Source organism: Nicotiana attenuata, unplaced genomic scaffold (genome assembly GCF_001879085.1).
Source record: "Nicotiana attenuata strain UT unplaced genomic scaffold, NIATTr2, whole genome shotgun sequence".
Lineage (NCBI taxonomy): Eukaryota > Viridiplantae > Streptophyta > Magnoliopsida > Solanales > Solanaceae > Nicotiana > Nicotiana attenuata.
This window is the reverse complement of record NW_017672826.1, coordinates 41,681-47,680: the sequence shown is the minus strand read 5'-3', so window position 1 is coordinate 47,680 and position 6,000 is coordinate 41,681.

Sequence of the window (6,000 nt, the reverse complement as noted above, 5' to 3'; positions counted from 1 at the left end):
GTGGCCTCAGTGGGTGGTACTGGTGGTCGTTCACCTCGTCCGGTAGCTCGTGTCCTCACCATCTGGGAGAGAATAGAATAATAGAAGTTTAGTTCTCAGTTCAACAAAGCAGCACAACAAGAATTTCAAGAATGTGAAGTTTTCCCTAAAGGTTCTGCAACCTCTCGAGGATAAATACAGACGTCTCCGTACCGATCCGCTAGACTCTACTAAACCGGCTCATGACTTGCGAGACCTAGTAACCTAGGCTCTGATACCAACTTGTCACGACCCCAACCCCGGTCGTGATGGCGCCCAACACACTGCTAGGCAAGCCCGACCAATTAACAACCTTAGCCCAACTCATTATACGGTTCATTATTAGCTAACACAATTAAATTACCAAATCAGCATATCAGAAGTCTGAAATAAGAGTTAACTGTGCGGAAATTCAATTAACAATACTACTACGTAGCCCAAAAGATCCGGTATAACAAGTCTGAGCCTCTAATACATAAGTACCAACCTAATGCAAAGCAAATCTAGAAAATACGGAGGAAACAAGAAGATAAAAGGGAGAGATCAGGACTGCGGATGCCAATGCAGCTACCTCGATGCTCCCGGATATGCGCTGCCTAACTGAAAATCCTCAACAGCCTCAGATGCACCTGGATCTGCACACAAGGTGCAGGGAGTAATGTGAGTACTCCGACCCAGTGAGTAATAAACATGAATAAAGGCTGAGAATAAGAAATCCTGGATAAACACATTGTAATCTATAATACAACAGTTTAAACCAAATAGTATGAAATTAATAAGCCAATGAAGTAGAAACATGGAAAACTTACAACGGATAAGCAAATAAATGATAACCAAATAGAGGAAATGCAACACATAGTACGTTACTCTCTAGTACCCGTTGCGGCGTGCAGCCCGATCCATTTATTTATCGTCGACGGCGCTCACTGGGGGTGTGCAGACTCCGGGAGGGGCCCCTTACGGCCCAAGCGCAATATCAAGCCATCTCGTGGCATCAGCTAGGCCCTCGGCCTGGTATCAATATCAATATAATACTGCTGCGGCACGCAGCCCGATCCATACTCAGTCCAAAAATCACATAAGCCCCTCGGGCCATAGTAATATAGTAGTTCTCAGCCCAAAACATCATTAGAAATTTCTTTTAAGTTTCAAATCGGAGAAAAAGTGGCTGAGTTTGTAAAACAGTATTAAACAATAGGACTGAGTTCAAGTAATATGTCAAAATAGTGAGAAAACAGTGATAGCAATCCCCGAAGGGTTCAAATAATTGGCATGAAGCCCAAATATGACAATTAGTCAAACAAAATAATGATACCAAACAAGCTTCAATCAATTACGCGGTAAAAACATCACTCGGGACGGACCAAGTCCAAATCCTCAATAGTAAACGACCCCGCGCTCATCATCAAGCGCGTGTCTTACCACAATATAGCACTATGATGTGCAAATCCGGGGTTTCAAACCCTCAGGACATCATTTACATTCATTACTCACCTCAAGCCGGCCAAAACTCTAGCTCGCTATGCCCTTGCCTCTCAAATCGGCCTCCTCGCGCGTCGAATCTGACCAAAACCAGAGCGAATACATCACAATATGCTAAAGGAACAAAACCCAATCGAAAACAATCAAAAAATATCAAAAATCCCGAAATTAGCAAAACCCGAGCCCCGGGCCCACTTCTCGAAACTCAGAAATTTTCACATCTACGGGTTCCTTATCTCGCCACGAGTCTATACATATCAAAAACTCCCAAATCAGAGCTCAAATACTCCCTCAAATCACAATTTAAAATTCAAAAACCTAAGCCCTAGTTCTTCCCTTTTCAGTTAAATTCTCATGAATCCCAAGGTTAATTTCACAATATAATCTTGTTTTTAGTTCATAGAACTTACCTCCAATTAATCCTCTTCAAATCCCTCTTCAATTTCTTCCAAATAGCTCTCAAGGTGCTCAAAAATGGTGGAAAATGACTTAGGTACACGGAACAAAATGTTTATAACTTCTGCCCAGTTCCAGACGTTTCCTCTATGCGATCGCGGCCCCAGGCTCGCGATCGCGATTCACAAATTTCCCAGGTCTCAAAATTGGCATATGCGAACGCGGCCAAACGAATGAGATCGCGAAGCTTCAGCTTCCCCTCTTACGCGATCGCGACTCCACTGATGCGAACGCGAAGAACAAATATGCTGGGCCCTCAACTTCTACTATGCGAATGCGAACTCCCCACCGCGAACGCGATGCTCCAGATCTCAGACCTATGCGAACGCGAGCCTCAGCCTGCGAACACAAAGAGCAAAAACTCAGGCACCTAAAATCCTTCTATGCGATCGCGAGGGTCCTCCCGCGATCGCGAAGACCAAAATCCTGCTGCACTGACTGCTGCATTTTCTGCAACTTCCTAAGTCCAAAACTTCCCGTTTAGCCATCCGAAATCACCCCGAGGCCCCCGGGACCTCAACCAAAAACACCAACGCATCCTAAAACATCACCCAAACTTGTTCCAATCATCAAAACACCTCAAACAACACTAAAACCATCAATTCGCATCGAATTCAAGCCTAAGTTCTTATGAAACTTCCGAAACACGCATTCGCTCAAAAACCCAATCAAATCACCTCCAATTAACCTGAAATTTTGCACACACATCCCAAATCACCTAACGAAGCTACTGCACCTCTCGGAATTCCATTCCGACCCTCGGATCAAAATCTCACCTATCAACCAGAAATCGCCAAAATACTAACTTCGTCAATTCAAGCCTAATTCTACACTGGACCTCCAAAACCACATCCGATCACACTCCTAAGCCACAAATCACTCCCGAAGCTAACCGAACCATCGGAAATCATATCCGAGCCCTCTAACACATAAGTCAACATCCGGTTGACTTTTCCAACTCCCCCGGCTTGAGATGTGGCAGGAGCAAGTGGAATCAACCCTCCTTGAGCTAGAGTACCAAACATGCTCAAGAACTGAGCAAGGGTCTCCTGAAGAGCTGGTGCAGTAACAGGCGTCTCAGGTGCCTGCGCTCCGATTGGAGCTACTGGTGGCTTCTCTATAGCAGCTCGTGGGAGTGCTCTGGCTGCACCTCGTGGACGTCCTCGGCCTCTACCCCGACCCTGGCCTCTCGCGGCTCAAGCAGGGTGCGCGGGTGTCTGGTCATCTGATCCACCTGTACGTGTCCTCACCATCTGCGAGAGCATAGAAGACAAAAGTTTAGAATTTCGAAGTCAACAACTTCGCACGACAAGGAACCAAAGAAGTGAAATTTTGCTAACAGTTCCATAGCCTCCCGAAGATAAGTACAAACGTCTCCATATCGATCCGCGAGACTCTCCTAAACCTACTTGTGACTCATAACACCTGTGAACCTAGAGCTCTGATACCAACTTGTCACGACCCAATTCTCTCTTCGTAAGATGTCGTGACGGCACCTAAGCCTGTCAAATGGGCTGGGTTGACCCGTTTCCAATCTGGCCTAGACCGATTGAAACCCAGACCGGTAGTTAGGGGGCCGGGTGGGCTGGGTTAGGGGGGTTGGTCTGTTCACCAAAAAAGATCCGGTTAACCGGACCGGTCAAACCCGATCAACAAAAATTACTGTTGAACCGATTTACCGGTCCGTCCTGGACCGGCCCGGACCAGTTTAACTGCTAGAAATTTGAAACTTTTTGTTTTTAAATGTCATATGACCGTTGCCCAACGGATTGATTGCAAGAATAGTCCTTTTTCGGGCATTTTTAAAAAAAATAACACTTTTAGTAATTACTAATTTATCCCTTGAAAAACTATAAATACACCCCCTCTTCTTCATTTCTTCACTCATCTCTCATTTCTCAAACTCAAATTCTCAATTCAAGTTAAATCATGCCACGTACTTCTAGAGTGCGCTCATATGATTGGGAACACTTTGAGGTGGTAGAAGAAATGAAGAAGTTCACAAAGTAAAGTGCAAGAACTGTGGTCTAGTCTTAAATCTTCATCTAAAGTGGGTGGGCACAGGCTATTTAAGGAGGCATATGAAGAGTTGTCTTGAGTGTCCTCCAGAAATTTGTATTTAAGTTGATTTGAGACAATTTATTTCAAAATTATTAGACGTATTTATGCTTAATGTTTTAGTTTGTTAGATTAATTTGAAGTATTATTATGCAATCAAAATTGAGTTTTACTCTTTATTCGTTAATTTAGTTGTTCTTAAATGTAAACTTTAATTTGTAAGTTTGAAATAAAAAACGAACTTGCAAATCATAAGTGCAATGTTTTTCCATCTTCATTGTACTCAATTATCTTAAATTCTTAATGAAATATTCAAAATTTAAATATAAAGATTTTAAAGCCTTTGCATCCTTTTATTCAAACACTCTTTTTATAAGATTGTTTTTATTATTTTATATTTTTAATTTATATTAATATAAATTACGATTGTTATACAAAATACAAAAAAAAAACACTAACCCAGCCCGGCTCGGCCCCTTAGACCCGTAACCCTTCCGGTTCATTTTTCACCCGGATGGACCCGGACCCGTTAAGCCCGATTTTGTATAGCCCGTAACCGGCCCAGATTGACAACCGGCCAGTCACCTTTTTTCCCAACCCGGCCCGGCCCGACCCACCCATTAAACACCCATAACGGCACCTAGTCGCTACGACTAGGTAAGCCTAGCAATTGCGAAATAATCAAAATAAAAGCAGAATTTAACAACTAAGCTTCAACAGGTAACTATATAACTGAAAGATGTCGCTCGGCATGTACAAGTAAACCAACACTCAAGCATAAAAAATTCCCAAAACTCGGTAGTCACAAGCTCTACGAATTTGTCCTAACTATCTCTATACATCAGTAACTAAGAGAAATAAAGAAGGAACAACATAAGGGATAGAGGGGGACTCCGAGGTCTGCGGATGCTGGCAGATATACCTTGAAGTCTCCGAAGCAGCAGCAAGTACGCTCAACTAATAGCGGGGCTGGTAAGAGGTACCTGGATCTGCACACAAAACATGTGCAGAAGAGTAGCATGAGTACACCACAACGGTACCCACTTAATGCCAAGCCTAACCTCGGTAGAGTAGTGACGAGGTCAGGTCAAGAAGACATACGATACTAGGCTAAACAGGATAACTACACATGCTAGAATGATTCATTTGAGACATAACAGGTTACTATTCAATCAAAAGCCGGATTTTCAACATTTAGCCCGTGTACGCACTCGTCACCTCACGTACACGGCACTCACATAACACATAAGTGTCACAACAGTACCAAATCCTAAGGGCATTTCCCCCACACAAGTTTAGGCAAGCCACTTACCTCGAGCCAAGCTCAATCAATCAACGAGAATGCATTTTCCACAATTTTCCGACTCCGAATAGCGCAAATCTAGCCAAAAATAATTACATACTATAAATACAACTATAATAAATTAATCTAATTAACGAAATCAACACTTTAACAGAAATTCAAATATCGCCCCAAAAAGTCGTCCCGGGCCCATATCTCGGAATCGGGTAAAAGTCATAACATATGAACACCCATTCAACCACGAATCCACCCATACCAACATTATTCAAATCTGATACCAAAATCTCAATCAAAACCCCAGAATTCGGTTGAAGAACTTTTTCCACTTTTTCCTCAAATTTCTCAACTCAAATTAGAAGGTGAAATTAATGATAGATTAGTGGAATATAACAAAAAACTAAGTGAATAATCGTTACCCAATAGACCCTCTAAAAATCCCTCAAAATCTCGTCGAATCCGATCTCTCTATCTCAAGTTTTTATAAAAATGGCAAAACCCTCGATTTGAAATGTTTATATCTGCCCAGTGAAATCCTTCTTCACGAACGCGGAAGCCTCCTCGTGTTCGCGAAGCATAAAATTCCTTCAGTCCAAAACCTCCTTCGCAAACGCGATGGCCCAATCGCAAACGTGGAAGCTCACACAGCCTGATCCTTCGCGAACGCGGGACCCTCATCGTGAACG